An 18,641-nucleotide genomic window follows, 5' to 3' on the forward strand; every position below is an offset into this window, starting at 1 on the left:
GCATCTCTGTCAGCATTGACAACGGGGGTCTATGAAACTACGAATGTGCTTAATCTTATCAAGATTCGCTCTGTGCAATGGTGGAAAAAAACAGGATGTAAAACTCCATGTAGCAACCACAATGAAGATATCAGATGAAGCTGAAATTATTCACATTCTATTTGAACATTCTATTCATGACTACTTCTAAACTTCATGGAAGTAGCGTTTTCTTTTCAAAGGTTATTGTATTTGAAAGTGAAGAGTGTGTAAAAGGTTCTTACGAAATGAAAAGGGGCCTCTATAAGTCAAACCTAATTAACTTAACCTTTTAGAAAATATAAACATTCGAAATTGAGTAGTTTGAGTCATTTCACCTATTTGCAGTTCTTAAGTGAAATCGGGTTGTGCGACTATTTTGTTGTTGTTGTTGTTGTTGCACGCTCACATATATATCAAGTGCCGGCTATAGTAAACTTTCTTTGCTACATCAGGAAATAAAAGATACCACTCACAGTGGATCATTGTTGTACCAAGGAAACTATCAGTCATGTAAATGACAACAGAACAATAAATTACAACAAAACGAAATGAAAAAAAAGAAAAAAACTAACAACAACAATAAACACCATTTCCAAAAAAAAAATGTATAGTTTAAGGTTTGATATTCATGACACGTTTTCATGATTGCCCCTTTACTCTTCTTTAGATGTCGTGGGTCTTAGTAGAATTCTTTGCTCTACACTCGTAACATGATTTTGTAATTTTCTCCCCTGTGTTTAATCTGCAGTGATCGGCTATGGCACGACAGAAGAGACCCGGAGCAGCAACTCTACCCATGTCGCACCAGGTAAGAATGGCCCTGACTATAGTCCGGCAGCCGAGGGGGCTAAGTACTTTTTTCTGTAATATAGTTTTTTTTTTCTTTGTTGATTATTCATCTTTGGGGTCTCTACAATGATATTCAGGTGGGTGTGGAGCTCTCACCCTTGGGCAATTTTAATTATTCAAAATGGCGTCCAAAATGGCCGCCATGCAGCCTAAACGCCAGAAATATGTCACTAAAACACTAGTATTTCATAAGAACACTTATCTAAAAGACCAGTGATATTAGTATTATGTCTTTAGTTGAGCAGAATCTGGTTGCCATGGTAACCATCAAATAATTAGAACAAACCTCAGAAAAAGTTAGAAAAGTATGCAAAATACACAAAAATGCTTGTTATTTGTGCGACGTGCACAAAATATCAATAACCTTCATACCCCTTACAAAGAAAGTCTTAATGAAGTAACCATTAATCTAGCCTTTATTTTTATTTATAGTTGCCATGACAACCTAACTTGAATTTAATTGAGGATTGAACTGCAGTATAGCAATGATTTGAAAATGTGACATATCATATTTCAGGTCTTTACTCCACATATGCCTATATTGGTTACACATACCGGTACCTCCCTCTGTTATATGAAGTTGATATGTCCTGGTTGCCATGGTAACTGCTCAATGTCACTTTCAAGGACAGTCCCATAACATGCATACATGTACATTGCAACAAAATTGTTTGACACTATTTAAGTTAGATGGCAAGAGACTAACATCTTTGTGTAATACTTATTGGTGGATAAACCGACTGTCAGCTGGGATGTGTTTGGTTTCATTCAAGTTGTAATATAAATAAATTCATACAATGTGAAATAATTTCATGGTTTTGTCAAATTATTGGAACATACATTGCAATATTAAACCTGCAGTCCTCATTAAGTGTTATGTGAAAACAACATTTCAAAATGAGACTTCCAATGTGGTACAAGGTGAAGGCTATAATGACATAACTTTCACATTCATGACATTGACATCGATACATACATTGTTCTTAATAAACTACAATCCTTGAGAATGACAGAATCCAGTTCGTTTCATGATTTTTGTTAATTATCTTACTGTACTTGCCTGTAGTTTTTATTCATGAGTCATGCATATCAATTTAACCGAAGTTGATATGTGCTTCTCATAATTTTCTGTTTAAAAAAATAACATATCATGATTTACTTTTCTTGTTTCATTTCTGTAGTACATGTAGGTTTCTAAATTAGGTCATGTTAGTTTTTAAGATTCAGGTTCCAGTTCTGATGAGTAGCTTATTTTTACTTTGCTTCATCATGCGAGGGACTACAGTATCTAAGACATAGGGAGGGGATGAGCAAACTTAAAGAATCTTGAATATCTTACTTAATTCTCACTCTGTTCTTCCTTACCACTCTCTCTGTTCCCTTCTCTACCGTCTCCACTAGTACAACTTCAATCTCCGACCCATTACCACCCTCACTGTTCACTTTTGCCCTCCTTACTATCCCCATATGTCGCTTCCCTCTTCAATTCTCCTCTTTCTAGTCTCTTCTGCCAAGCAACGATGCGGTTAAGGACTACATACACATGGTGCCACCGCAAACCTTTCTCCTTCAAACTTGAAGAAGTTCCGTGGCAAAATATCATTACGCTAAACTTTACTTTTCACTGTAATACACAGAGCCGACGCAAACAAGGGATGAGGGCTCGCCTCAACTTTTTTTTTTTTTTTTTTTTTGGGGGGGGGGGGCATAAAACATAGGAATATATAGGGTCTGACCACTAGGATCCCCACACTTTTTTATACTTAAGATTTGATTTGATTTGATTTGATATGATTTATTCATTCTCCGTATGGCATCATTTACAATTTTTGTTTTCAACATAATCAAACATAATGATATACAAATATGAAACTCATTATAGCTAGTTTCAACAATATCAACAATTTTGATTACAAATACAATAAGACAAAATTACAATACATGTGTTATGAAATACCATATAATTGCCAATAACAAGCTATGAGCTTGACCCTTTGGCACAAGAGGCGCAAGAAAAGTGGGATAGGCCCCCTCTCCATTTTTTTTCTTGTCAGCTGATTCAGCCTATTAACCCCGGAAGTAGCATCAGAAAATAGTAGTTAAGCCCTCTTCCCCCCTCCTTTTTTTTTTACTTGTCAGTAAAACCCAGAAGTGGCACCAGAAATATAAACTGGGCCACCTCACCTTTAAAACATAGCGCCAGCCCCGATATGAGTGGTTCTTATAAGGGATGTTCAAGAATAAAGAGCATTATGAGTGTTTGAACTTCTTACATTTTTATATCTTTCTATGCTTGAATTTAGGATAAAACCGATTTTTTTAGCTGAGATTTATTTCTGGCTACTCGTAAGCCGATTTTTTAATCTAATCTTTATGGTTTGACATCGTGGTTTAACTCTCAAACAAGTATCACATGTCTTCTAACGGTGGCCAAACTCTCCTCAAGACATGGCTCAACTCTCCTTACACTGCAGAGTGTTGACATCTATTTTTCTAAAGAAAGTTTTTTTTTTTTTTTAATTAGGCAATGACCTAGAACAGTAGAAGAAATTTTCATAGCTACAAGACAGGTTTATATTTTATAGCAAGGATTGATTAGGAAACATATCCAAAAGTAGAAAAAAAGTGGCTCGACTCTCCTGCATCTCCTCGACTTGATATCATAGGATTTTCTTTAATGTATATAATTGTATGATGTTTCAAGACATCGCAGGCAATTATCTCTTCAGATGATACTCTCATGGTAACATGTATAACACCAAGAAAAAGGCAAGCACCCAAGGCAACGATGTAGTCAGTTTCTTTTACAGATTTACAAGCTTCCTATATACACAGGTTACTCATATACATTCTGAGACATCCCAGGACTATACATTCGTATGTTAAATATCATGTGTGACCCTGCACCTCAAAACAAACAAAAAGGCGCTAGACATGGATTCTTAGTTAAGACCATATTCTAAAAGAGCAGACTTTAAGCTTTAAAATGATGCATAACTCGAATCAAATGGACTCTCCTAACCTATCTAAATATTGGAAAGAAAGCACAAACTCAGGAAAAATGCGAACTAAGAAAAGAGGCTCTGAAGGACAGTGTCCATTCAAGCACTTAATCTTTACCAAACCGTGCTGGCTGTGCGATGAATGGAACAAAAAACAGGAAGTAAACCACCAGAGTAACAACAATGAAGGGATTATCAGATTGAACTGAAATTAGGTATGCCTCATCAACACCTTCTGTCCATAATCGATGCCAACTTTCAAAGCAGTAGCCCTTTCCTTTCAAAAGTAATTAGAGTTGAAAGTGAAGAGTGTGGACAAGGTTGTTCAGAAATGAAAAAGGGATTCTAAAGACACACCTAATCACACTATTCTACCAAAAATGTTCGAGATAAACTGCTAAGAAAACACACTTTCCTGCCCGTTTTATGATACCAAATTTTAGCATAATGTAAAAGAAGGCCCGCTCTCTCAGAAAATATGAAAAAGTCAAGTTCGGCTAGGTTGACCAATTCCACTTATTTTCAATCCTCACGCAAAATCAGTGTGTGCGACTTTATGTTCGTTTTGAAGTGCACGGTCACATGTCTGCAACCAGCCAAAGAGCAAGTATCCATGGCAACATGTCCCTCATCACACACACAAACCCGATTCCATATAATTTTGTATTTATATTGTGCATTTTAGGGATTTTAAGCTAATTATTCAATGTTTACCATAGCAAGTCTCTTGCAACAAATGTCAAAAATATCTTATTCAAGTTGTTGGACCTTTGGACAAATGCTCCAATCCAATCATTGGTATAGTAGCACTTAACACACATGATTACATACATTTTCCTAGTTTGAGGGCTGTGTGGCGGCCATGTTGGACGCCATTTTGAATAATTAAAATTGCCCAAGGGTGAGAGCTCCACACCCACCTGAATATCATTGAAGAGACCCCAAAGATAAATGATCATCAGAGAGAAAAAAAAAAACTATATCAGAGAAAAAGTACTTCGGACAAAAAGTGGCTTTTGGCTGCCGGACTACTATCAGTCTCTTAAGAAAAGACTCGTGAAATCATCGTATTATCATCGACGATAGAACACTGTTAGCTTCAAACGTTACACCGTCTGGCTTTTTCCAGAAATGATTCTTTCTTCTTCTTTTTTGCAGTTGCTTCGGGTCTGAAAAGCTTATGGTGGCGTGAATAATGTACACACATGAAACTGAAATAGAAACAAGTGGGACCCGATAAATGATTTCAGTATATCACTGATGCTGCAAGGAAGGTATATGTGACCCTTTACACTCTCTTCACTTTCAACTCTAATAACCATTGAGAAAAAAAAAATGGTTATAGTGCTTTTAGAGGTGGCATTAGGCATGGATAAAATGTGCTAATATAGTATGCTAAACTTGAGCTTATTCTAATAATCTCTCAGTTGTTGTTACTAGGGAGATTTAAATCCTGTCTTTTGTCCCATTCATTGCGCAGAACACGGCTTGGTGAGATTAAGCACTTGGATAGACCCTACAAACTTTTCTCAGTACACGCATGTCCAGAGTGTATGCTTTCTTTGCAATATTTAGATAGGTTAGGAGATTCCATTTGAATTGAGTTATACATCATTTTCGATATTAAAGTTTGCTTTTTCAGAGTCTGCCCATTACTAAAAATCCTTTTGTTGGTTGTGTGATGCAGGGTCACATACATACTTTTCTATGCATTGAAAACTTCTTGGTAAAGTTGTATCACTATGTTCCTCACTCTTGGGTGCTTACAACGCAGAGAGTTCGGGCTTACACATAATCTTACGACATTGCAGGATATGAATTCCTTGCTTTTTTCTTATTGTAGAGGAATAATGCATGATGACTGTAAATTAGTCATTTTTTTCCTCATCGTTACTTATTCGATTCAAAGGCATGACCGGGCAAGTAACACATTAACATATCATCACAGTACTTCTATTTGGCTATTGTTTGTAGTGATCAATCTAAGTTTGTATGATTTGATTTCTAAGAAATGTTATTGTTATTTTTTCACCTTTCTGTACGTTAGTATTTATAAATGTATGTGTCCATCCATGGACATAGTGGTGGCAGCGGATGTAACACCAAGTACATTGTCCGTGTTTCAGTCAGTCACATTACGTAAGTTAGAAATTAACCCAGGTGGAGTATTTTGTAATGACGTACACACAGACGCAAGCACACACACACACACACACACACACACACACACAAACGTATGTATTACTAATTACAGCTTATCTACATTGTTATAGTATAAGTTCAGACGATCATAAAATGGTAATTGATGATGACATAATATTCTACCAACAAAAACAAATACACGAATAAAGAAAAAATCGTAGAAGTCGCCAAGAATGACATTTCATGAAACGTCGATTCGAACTGACATACAAAATAAACTATGTTTAGGGAAAAAAATCTTCCTCACTTTTAAAGAGTTACCCAGAATGCGGGTGCTCCAAGATGTTCCACACCATGTGCAGATCATTACATATTACGCAGTAACATATAGAGAAGGTATCCTATATTGACATTCCCGATGTCATTTAAGTTAGTCTCGTCACGTTTTCTGTTCAGATAATGAAAAGTTCATCCTGTGAGAGAACTTAGAATTTATACGCAAATTTAGTTGGCAACACCGCTTGATAGTCAATCACCACATAGAATGCAAGCTGTATGTTAAAGGAACAAAAGCGCGAGAAAAAAAAAAAACTTTCATTGTACCGCGGAATAAGGCGATTTATCGATCGGTTTAAGCGGATTATTAAAGAGTTAAATGGTATTCAAATGTATGTACAGTAGTATTTCTCACGGACGTTTGCTGCTCTGGACATGGTAAACTTCCGCGGTGAATAAAAACTTGTTCCTCTGGGAAGATGCTGGTATAATTTGGTTCATAATAAAGCTTGAATTATACTCTTTCAGGTAAGATAAATGGTTTTGAGTAATTCCTACTTTTAAAAGGCCAGCGCATGCGCACACAAACATCTTATCCGTTGATGGATTTGAAATTTGTGCGCATGTGATGTGTTCGCATGCACTGGCTGTAGTATTCAGTGTATGGTAGCTCTCCCAAGGTCCTCTCGACCGAGTCACATTCAGTCATCAATTCGAACAGAAAGGGACTATAGGCAGAACCAAACGTTGCCCGAAGCCTGTTTTCAATACGTCACCTTAATTGGTAAGTCTTCAAATTGAAGAATTTTTGGGATTTTAAGTTGACATTTATCCTGCGATACTAAATCTGTCATGATCCTGAATGCTACAATGCGAAGCCCGATTACGCTATGCGTATGGGACTGCTGGTCGCAGTTAATTGCATGATTACTAAGACATGAGAGCACTTTGGGGCGAGTAAGTCTCACAGCGTTAGTTATATGAAAGGTACTTTAACCTGAAACACAAACTAAGACAAGGACATTCAAGGAAACTTTTGAGGTACCAACACTTTTTATTATCTTTAAACGGCTTTCGATAGCCCTTTCGATAGCCCTTTCCATAGCCCTTTCGAGAGCCCTTTCCAAAGCCCTGACTGCCTGAACTATTAATGTGGCCGCTTGTTTTCTAAGAAGGGACGGCGAAAAGCAATTACCATCATAAAGACATAATATTCCTATCTTCCTTTGAGAGTGACCCACATGAATCAATTGTCTTCCTATCTGTCAGGCAGCTCCAGTTTAGCACATACTTCAAATATTTCTGAGTGGCGGCATGAGACATGGGATCAAAGGGAATGAGACTGTTGTTACTCTATTTCAAACCTTGTTGGTGAGAGAAACACCTCCTTGTTCCAAGCATATGCGTGCATTACACACAGCTGTCTGTATACACCTGTGCACACGTACTCGTGTGCACTTTACACTTGTACGTGGCGCGCGTCTTTTTCAGAAACCGGAAACGCATGGTTGCGTAACCGCAGTAGGGCGACCTAAAGGGCTTTCAAAACAGCTTTACGTTTATCAACTTCGAAAGGCTTTTACAAACAGGTTTCTGATAACCTGTTTAGGAAACCTGTTTGGGTCGTCACAAATTTGGGGCTTTCGAAAAGGCTTTCCTAAAGGGCTTTCAAAACAGCTTTGCGTTTATCAACTCGTGAAAATTCATTGCAAGCTGTTTGGATAACCTGTTTCTGCCGAGAAAGGAGAGTTGATAAACGCACCCTCTCGTAAAAGGCTTTCCTAAAGGGCTTTCAAAACAGATTTGCGTTAATCAACTCCTAAAAATTCCTTGAAAGCTGTTTGGATAACCTGTTTCTGCCGAGAAAAGGAGTTGATAAACGCAGCCATAAAGTGACGAGTTTCATACCTCGTCTTTTCTTTTCCTTTTGTTTTTGGCCAAGTGAGATTTTTTTTTTTTCATTTTGGATGAACAAGTTTATGATAATTTTGAATATTATTCAGTCTAGCTATGGCAGCAACATCGGTGCAATAATATCATACACACACTCACAATATGTAATTCTGAATTTGCTTTCTGTTGCCGATTTCGGGGGAATCCCAGGCTATGGCAGCGGAAGAAGGCTATAGTTTCAGTATGGTCCGCATGTCTTCATGCCGAGATTCCTGAGATAGAAAATCCAAACGTCTTTACGACATAATAGTACCAGTACACGCACTGGCATTTGTGACCCTGCATCACAAAACCAACAAAAAGTCGCCAGACATGGAAGTTTTTTTAACGGCATATTCTTGAAGAGCAGACTCTAAGCTTTAAAATGATGTGTAACTCAATAAGGAAGGAAGTACACACTCTGGAAAAGTGTGACTTGAGAAAAGAGGCTCTGAAGTACAGGGTCTATTCAAGCGTTTAATCTTTACCAAGCCGTGCTATCTGTGCAATGAAAGGGACAAAACACAGGATATAAACCACTGGAGCAACAGCAACGAAGGGATTATCAAATTAAGCTGAAATTATGTCCTATTAACACATTTTTCAATGATTAGTGCCAACTTTCAAAGCAGTAGAGTAATCCTTTCAAAAGTTATTAGACTTGAAAGTGAAGAGTGTTGAAGCATTTCAAGAAATGAAAAGGGGAGTGTAAGACATACCCGATCTTTTTATTCTCACCCATAAAAGGGTTGTAGAAAAACCTGCTGAAAACACACTTTCTCACTTTCTCACAGATGCAAGATGTGAGCGATCATGAAAAAATGGTACAAAGGTGACAACTTTGATGTATGTAGTACCATAAAATGTAAATCATTTCTAACATTAGTACATTATTGCTGGTGAAATTCTTAGTAAAATTAAAATGCGTGTTCATTTTACTCTTCCGGCCCAAGTATACTTGGGACACGTCCTGAACGGGTTATTACGTTTATTTACTGACCACAGAACCTGAAACCACTGACGGCGTGACTGATGTGACTACAAAATCAACAACAGATATCCTTACAACCACTGCAGAAACTACGCTTCAAACAACGGACGCCACAACTGAGTCCACCACAGCTCCTACAACAAGTATGGACACAACTGTTGAAACAACTGAAATTTCTTCTGAGTCAATAACTGCTGTAAGGGGGAGAGGGAAGGCATAGATGTGCACCATCCCCCATCTCGATTTGTACGGAGGGAATCGTTCTGCCCCCAATATTTAAGATTTGATATTCAATATTTCAATTTTGTTAGCATTTTTATAGATGTTGATTTTGTGGAGCTGTCGAAAAAGTTATATGTGATCAAGATAGGATTTTATCGGTTTGAAAATTATCACAATTTTCCACGAGAAGTGTGCACCACGAGTTCGTTGAATTTCAATTCTAGAAAATTCAAAAACCTTATCGTTTTGAGAGGAGATACCCCTCTCCCACACCAGCTATTTTTGCTCCACCTCAATTGACTAAACGTAACAGTGAACGGCGCACAGGTGAAACAAGAGGTGATAGATATCACGATACAGCCACTCATTTGTGCCTCGATATTCGTTTCAGCTATTTAAGTTTGCTTGACAATTTCGAAATATTCCTCCAAAGCTGCGTGTTGGGTCACTGAATTTCAATTATAAATTTCAAAATTCAATGCATAAGGGGAGGGGAAGGGGTGGAGAATATCACGTCTCACAACCTCTCCGCTATGGTCCACCTCCACAAAGTAGTATACAGTGAAAACATACACAGGGGTAAAAAAATCACGCTTTAAGCGTCTTACCAATTCACATCGGTCCTGAACATTCATATTCTTCCTCCTCACTCTTTTTAGAGTGTTATACACATTCCACCTAAGATTCATACTAGATCGCTGAATTTCAAACAAAAACTATACTAAGACACTTGTCGAAATTGATAAATTAGGTGAACCGTTCAATTTTTGATTGAGGACGATTGGCCATGCAAACTTTGAGCTGTTCATCAGAGAACAGGGATTCAGACATGACATCTTCTATATATATATATATATATATATATATATATATATATATATATATATATCAAGTAATTAAACTTAACCTCTCACCCCCTCCCGCCCCCCCCCCCCCCATCTCCCCTGTAGTGTTAAGATGAGAAGTAGATGAAAGGGAGAATAACTGTGTAAAAGTAAAAAAGGAGTTGAAGAAAAGGAAGAAAGGACCGAAAGTACTTACTGGTGGGGGGGGGGGGGGGGGACAAGATGAAGCGCCTGACCACTAAAATATTTCCACCGACATTTAACAATTACCAATGAACTTATAGCGTCGCTGGGGCGACAAGACCTCGTATCTATAAAATGTCAAATGTTCAGGAGAGCCAAAAAACATGGCGGCCAAAGCACTATAGTGAATGGGATAGCCTTTCCTTTGACATGCCGTGGTGGCTTCATTTTTGGAGTGAGACAGTTGAGATTTGAACAGGACATCACTTAACCCATTATTTGACTATTAATCCAAAAAAAAGTCATTTTCATCAAAATTGCAGATACAAGGTCTTGTCACCCCAGCGACGATAGGTAATGCCCGAAAACACGTATTCACAATTGTATAAACCCGTGATATGTGAGACATAATAACAACAAAACATGTCTCTTTCCGACACAATAAACAAAACGGTGACCATGCTAACACCCGCCCGAGGTGCTCGACCTTTACCGGCCGCACAGAAACTAATAGTACAGATAACGGTGTTTTGGCAGCACAGAAACGTAATGTTAGTCGAATTCACTTACAGCGCTGTTAGCCTTACATTTCAAGGCCGCACAGAAGCTAAAAGAAGTATTAATGTTTTAACAATTCACTAACAGTGCCGGGGGCACCAATACTGACAATGTTAGTGAATAATATTTCTTGCTTACGTATGCGGTGTACACTTCTCTCTCTTTTTTTTTTATACCATGTAGACCTACTTCGAAATAGTCCAAGACTTAAAGCAGAAATTTATAGAGAATCTAGAAATATGACAAGTTTGATATCAACGGAAAGCTAAGAAATTAGTTAACAAAAACTGGATATCTTTTTGGTGTTAATAGATATCTTTGTAACTTTACCCCCAAACTGTTTTTGAGATTGAAAACACACCCAATTTCCATGACCACGTAGCTCCGCTCGCTACAAGAAACATCGGATTTGTGAGACCCGCTCTGGCAGAACCCGAAATTTCTCGGCAAATGTGATTTCGCAGTACAGCCCGCAAAAAAGGTCAAAAAATGACCTACTTCAGGGACCAAATTGATATTTTGGTATCACGTTGTAGGAATATTTTCTAGTTTCTGATTGATATCAACATTTCGAAATACAACCTACAAAATGTGGACTTTTGAAGAGAAAAGTGGGATGTCAATCTCAAAAGTTGGCCAAAATCTTACGTCTAAAGACCAAATCGCCTTCGCTTACGGCGAAAATGACTGTTCTTTTGGCGATCGTGTCTTTGATATTCTGCGTTGAACCCTGACACATTTGGTACCAACAGAAAGCTCTACTTCTGCTTATTTCAAATATGGTCATGGCATGATGTCATGCTACTCACTTTCATTCATAAATTCGTCTGAAACATGCGTAAGTGTATGCAAATCGTCTCCCAGACGCGTAAACAGCCTTGTTGCTAACCAAGACACGTGATCGAAATACGTGTTCACGATTGGTCAATTGCGCCGAGGACCCCCTTGTTTACAAGCAACTTACGTGTTATACTATGGGGATCGCTGCAGCAGCGGTGCATGCTTGCATGCAACACGTGTATCGTGACTGCTGCTCGGCACGGAAATGTTGCAGTTTCCCGCGTTGTTTGTTAGACTGTTTTTTTAGCAAGTTGAGGTAGAAATTCGAATTAAAACCAACACACAAGAGAAAAAGAAGGTCACATTTATCTGACAAACCTTCATCATGCCATTTCGAAGAAGAATCAAGCTGAAATCACGGCATCAAGGAATACCTCTTCACTGCCGATTCTGCTAGTACTGTTGTGCGTACACCTGATCACGGCAATCGCGAATCTTGAGCTGATTACGGTAGGTTTTGTGCTTTTCAAACGTCGTATTTCCGTAAATTTATGGGTGTAAAAATGATTTCCAATCAATTACAGCCTTTTGACTTAGTTATCATCCTTCATGAGTGTGTAAGATTACCTCAGCTGTACGCAATTCCCCCACAATGATCGATATGTTGTGTCAATAATACAGCAAATTGTGGCTGTACGAAGGAACAGCTGATCACGGCAATTGTGAATCTTGAGCTGACGATAGGTTTTGTGCTTGTAAAACTTTGTTTTCCGTAAATTTATGGGTGTAAAAAATGATTCCAATGAACACAAACAAAGAAAACAAACAAACAATTTCACGACGTGAATATATGTGACCCTGCACCTCAAAACAAGCAAAAAGTCGCCAGACATGAATTTTTAGTTAAGACCATGTTCTGAAAGAGCAGACTTTAAGCTTGAAAATGATGTATAATTCAAATCAAATGGACTCTTCTAACCTATCTAAATATTGGAAAGAAAGCACAAACTCAGGAAAAGTGTGAACTGAGAAAAGAGGCTCTGAAGTACAGTGTCTATTCAAGCGCTTAATCTTTACCAAACCGTGCTGGCTGTGCGATGAATGGGACATCAAATTAAACTGAAATTAAGCATGCCTCATTAACACATTTTGTCTATATTTAATGCCAACTTTCAAAGCAGTAGTACTATCCTTTCAAAAGTTATTAGAGTTGAAAGTGAAGAATGTGGACAAGGTTTTTTCAGAAATGAAAAAGGTATTCTAAATACGAACATAATCACACTATTCTACCAAAAATGTTCGAGATAAACTGCTAAAAAAACACACTTTTCTGCCCGTTTTATGATACCAAATTTTAGCATAATGTAAAAGAAGACCCGCTCTTTCAGAAAATATGAAAAAGTCAAGTTCGGCTAGGTTGACCCATTTCACTTATTTTTAGTCTTCACACAAAATCACTGTGTGCGACTTTATGTTCGTTTTGAGGCGCACGGTCACATATAATTTTGGCGGACGATTTATTCTAGATTGACAACAAATTACACACCAATTTCCTGAAAAGTGCACACAGTTTGTCTATAGATACGTAAATCCCACTGGGTTGACGTCGCAGATTTGGCACTTTTCGTAGCCGCTTATATTCTTATATTCGAAGCAGAGACAACTTTATTGCATGATTTATGTCAGAAATTAATCAAAATAACATTAAATGATGGAAAACAGTCAATTTATATGATATTATTTCCTATAAATTTCTTCTTTAATTAAGAATGTGACGGGTAGCAGGCGACATAGATTTTGCTGATAACAGCACAAGGAGATCAAGTTATGGTCCTTTTAAGAAGAAAATGAAAATGAAATTTTCAAGAAATATTGGTTTTCCAAAGCAGTGTTTAAAGACATTTTTGACATTGTATTGTAGGCCCTGTATTCGAAAGAAGAACACTATAAGGTGAGTAAACCGTTTGCCGTATACCTTAAGTACAGTCAATGTTACTTAATAGCGTAATATGGTGATGAAAATCATCATTGGCAAATGTGACCGTGCATCACAAAACGAACAAAAAGTCGCACACACTGATTTTGCGTGAGGACTGAAAATAGCTGAAATGGGTCAACCCAGCCGATCTTGACTTTTTCATATTTTCTGAAAGAGCAAGTTTTCTTCTACATTATATTAGAATTTGGGATCATAAAACGGTCAGGAAAGTGTGTTTTTTTAGCAGTTTATCTCAAACAATTTTGGTAGAATACTGTGATTAGATGTGTCTTTAGAGTCCAATTTTCATTTCTGAGAAACCTTGTACACACTCTTCACTTTCAACTCTGATAACTTTTGAACGGATGACGCTACTGCTTTGAACATTAGCATTAATTATGGACAGAGTGTGTTATTAAGGCATGCTTAATTTCAGTTCAATTTGATAATCCCTTCATTGTTGTTACTCCGGTGGTTTACTTCCTGTTTTTTGTCCCATTCATCGCACAGGCAGCACGGCTAGGTAAAGATTAAGCGCTTGAATAGACACTGTACTTTAGAGCCTCTTTTCTCAGTTCACACTTTTCCTGAGTGTTTGATTTCTGTCCAATATTTATATAGGTTAGGGGAATCCATTTGAATTGAGTTATGCATCATTTTAAAGCTTAGAGTCTGGTCTTTCAGAATCAATCTATGTCTGGCGACTTTTTGTGTGTTTTGTGGTGCAGGGTCACAAATATTCTGTCATGAGTGAAGAGTCTTTTCCACGTTCCTTTTTTTTTCTGCAAGCGTTGACTGTTAGTGGCTTTCTCCTTGACAGCCTTCTTTAGTGCCTGCCATTTGTCTTTTATACTTCGTAGGCTATGTTCGGTTACTCCTGCAGCATTCACATCGTGTCTCATACTTTCATACATTTTGTCTTAACCCTCTGCAGGGGCGGATCCAGGAATTCTGTAAAGGGGGGAGGGGGCGTGACTAATATTTCTAGTGCCACTTCCGGGTTTCATTTCATTGTTGTTTTTTTTTTTTTTTTTTTTTTTTACGAAAATTAAAGAGGGGGGGGGGCTGCGCCGGTTGCGCCCCCCTCTGGATCCGCCACTGCTCTGTGTAGCATCATTTCATTGTTTTGCTGACAAAGTAGCAATGTGCTTTAAAAAACTACTCCGTATAATATTTATTTCTTCGTCAGGGTAGTGTGGCGACGTCGTTGTCCACCACGGTACCGGGATCGAACCTCACAAATATCGCACGATACAGCGTGCGTCCATCTTGGCTCAACTCGCCATCTTGCCGCTCCCCTTGAACAGAGGAGGCGCCCTTTATTTAAGCTCTCTTAACATCTCCCCGGATCCCCAAAACGAGGTCCCCCGAGTAAAACAAATTCACAGACAAAAACATAACGAGAAACCACGTTATCAAAACTATCATAAGAACCAACATAACCAATGGACATATGGATACAATACATTACAGCATCAGACCTTGCCAGGGAATACGCTGTGAGGACACCAATTTGGATTAACACCATGAAAATGAGTTTGAAAAAGAACGCGAGTGGTGGGTAGCCAGCGCTAGCAACCAGAACCCAGGACACCTACATGTACATCAGGTTCAACTCAGCAAGGGAAAACTACATGGGGTGATCAGGCCCACGTAGAATGCCCCACACGAGTGACACTGTACTTAACAAATAAGTAGAGGTCTAAAATATGAACTATAATCAGATAACCGAAGAAGGAACTTCCATGATATAATGAAACATAAACTCGTGTAGCCCCCAATGTCTCCCAGCAAAACCCAATATGCACAGTAGAGAATCACCTGTCCACTGGTAGAACACAACTAAGTATAATTGTTTTTCCACCAATACTCTAATGATACACACAATATTACAATTATGCATATGTCAGATAATACTGGGACAATCTTGAACCAACCATGAAAACTGCATCAAACAATTCAGCATCTGCGTCCTACCAATTTAGAAAACGTACAATACAATTGTATGCGTACATGAGGTTACATTAGCCCAGGTGGTGAATTTTGGAACCAACATGTAGTAACTATCACATTAAAACATATGGTCATACAGTACATTTTGAACAAGATTCAAATACAATCAAATGAAGATAACTTCTAGGGAAAAACGCTTATAGCGGCAATATTCAAATATTGCTGAAATACTTGTTAGGACAGCAAAACTCGCTGACCCTCAAACAGTGAAAACCGTTTGAACTGTTAAAACAGTAATAAGCAACCGCACACAAGTATATACACAAGAATATATCATAGACTTCTTACCAAAGGTGAGCAAAATACCTAAAAAATATTTAAAAACCATGACATGTACACTGTACATGTAGAAGTAGTACAGAAATTGTGTACTGAATTATCTGAATACTTTATGACAAATGCCAGCACATACTGACATGCAAGAGGAAATTAAAAATACTGTAAGTAAAATCCAATACTTAACTCTTTATGTGCCATGGTGGAAACCCCCTGTGTGCCACGTTATTCTGAGACACGAAGGTAGTCATGCTTTGAGACAGAATTTTTTTTTCCGATTTGTATACTGCTACAGTTGTACAAATTTCTGTTACGATGGGCATAATAGTAGGCAAAGTCAAAGAGGAATGCCAAGCTTTGTTACGATAAAATGTATGACGAATCTATTTTCAATTTTTCTTTTAAATGACCAGTTGCTACATTACTGTAAAGGCATGACTTTTGCACATAAAACCGTGACAGAAACTTAGAATGTAGGAGCAAATCTAGTTAGGAACATCGCTTGATAGTCGACCACCATATAGAATGCAAGTCGTATACGAGAGGAACAAAAACACAAGAAACGCTTTCATTATGCCGCAGGATTAGCAGTAATTAGCGGTTTATCGATCGGTCTTGGCGGCTTTGTTCGTTGAGCAGAATATGCGAAGTTGGCATGCCGTCGACTGAGTCGGACGTGCGAACGTGGCACATAAAGAGTTAAACTTGACTCAAAAGAGTAAAAAACCCAGGTACACATTTTAAGAATATGACAGTATATGTACACATATGTCCTACATGTGATTACTGTACACATGCATCAATGCAATTTTGTTTTCACTTTGTGTGTGCAATATCCCAAACATAGGAAATATCCTGAAAACTAACACACTGGTAACATAAGAGAGGAAATCATAGTGTCCAGGAATTATACATGTATGTACTATGTATGATAAATGTGAGCCCACAAGTTACAACTCTGGTTCAAAATAAACAATAGTCTCTTTCCCCCAAGATAAAACAAATAGACCCTGGCACCCGTTACCACAATAAGTGATCATTAATTGTCCACATCTGAACCCATGTAATTTGCTATGGAGCTTGGAACATACTCCAAAAGGTTTGAAATGTGAAAGTACATAAAACGGAATAGAGTAACACATGAAATATCACCTGACTGGAGAATAACGGGCAAATGGTACATAAAACCTATACAGTACACCAAATATGTACAGTAAGTACACCATAAATTATAACCCTACATAACAAAATACCCTTTATACATGTACACGTATAATCTAATAAACTCTTCTCAGTACATGTACCAATATACCACATGAAGCCCAGCAAATCATACACAATCTAAACAAATAAACAGCAATAATTACAATCTGTACGGTTCTGTACCACCTTACATCGAAAACCCTACTTAATCTCAATAGTCTACCATTATCTACCAATCAGACAGGGCACCAACACACAAAACGTACCAAAATTACACTATGCCCAAACTGTGTAAATCCTGTACAAATTGTACTTCACATCATAATGTGGACAAGTGCTTCACTTGGATCCTATACACACACTGTTACTTAGGAGCAAGAAAGCACTGCGTTACATGAATTTGGTGGATAATAATATTGCCTCATACCATCATGCAGAGTAGTACACTTCATCCTAAAACAGTGATCCACCCTTCACTGGTAATGTACACACAAACTCCATCAACAACCATGTGCTAGTACCGAACTAACGAAAGAGCAAGCAACAATGGTTACTTGTACCAGTCTTAGTCTTGTAGAGACCACAAAACAAGACCCATATATACCTACACATATGACACATGTTACATAGTAACAATCGAAACATGAAATTACATACTGCCTACAGTACACAGAGGAAAAGTGAACCATACACTTGTATCATTTGCAAAAACACTGAAGGACTTTATCAGTAGAAGCAAGGGTTTGCAAACAATACAAAATATACCAAAATAATCAGGTGTACACGTACATGTATACAAAAGTGTACTGACATTTTAGAACACACACGACATGACCATTGTAACAAATACCACTGTAGGCCATAGAGGTTATATACCAATGATAACTGGAAATTATTGAAACCTAAATACCGACAGCGTACATGGAATATAATCTCTAGAAATGAACTAATTTCAATAAATTACACCTACCCCCCTTGCAAAATGCATTGTGAAATATCCCTATCCCTGAACTCCTGGACATGTCAATATCCATAAACCGAAATACATGTCGGTATGCTGGTACAGACATTGATACAACCAAAAATAAATATGGGCATGTACAAACCAACAAATAACTACTCCAAGTACAATTAGTACTCTTCACATCATATGAACCCCAGAAAACACATAATATAAAATAACATCCCTACTCACTTCTAGGGTACATGTACACAAACTAACACAAACAATATCACTAGTCAGTGTTTGCGCTTATACACAGGTATTTTCTTATGTGTATGAGTCGTCAATTTTTGACACTCTGGACTCAAGTCAGAAAAAGGGACCCACGAATTTGCAGACGAGGGGTAGGAGAGCCATTTAACTGTAT

This window comes from Diadema antillarum, unplaced genomic scaffold, assembly GCF_040938485.1.
Source record: "Diadema antillarum isolate AM-2024a unplaced genomic scaffold, OU_Dant_1.0 scf00000073, whole genome shotgun sequence".
Taxonomy (NCBI): Eukaryota; Metazoa; Echinodermata; class Echinoidea; order Diadematoida; family Diadematidae; genus Diadema; species Diadema antillarum.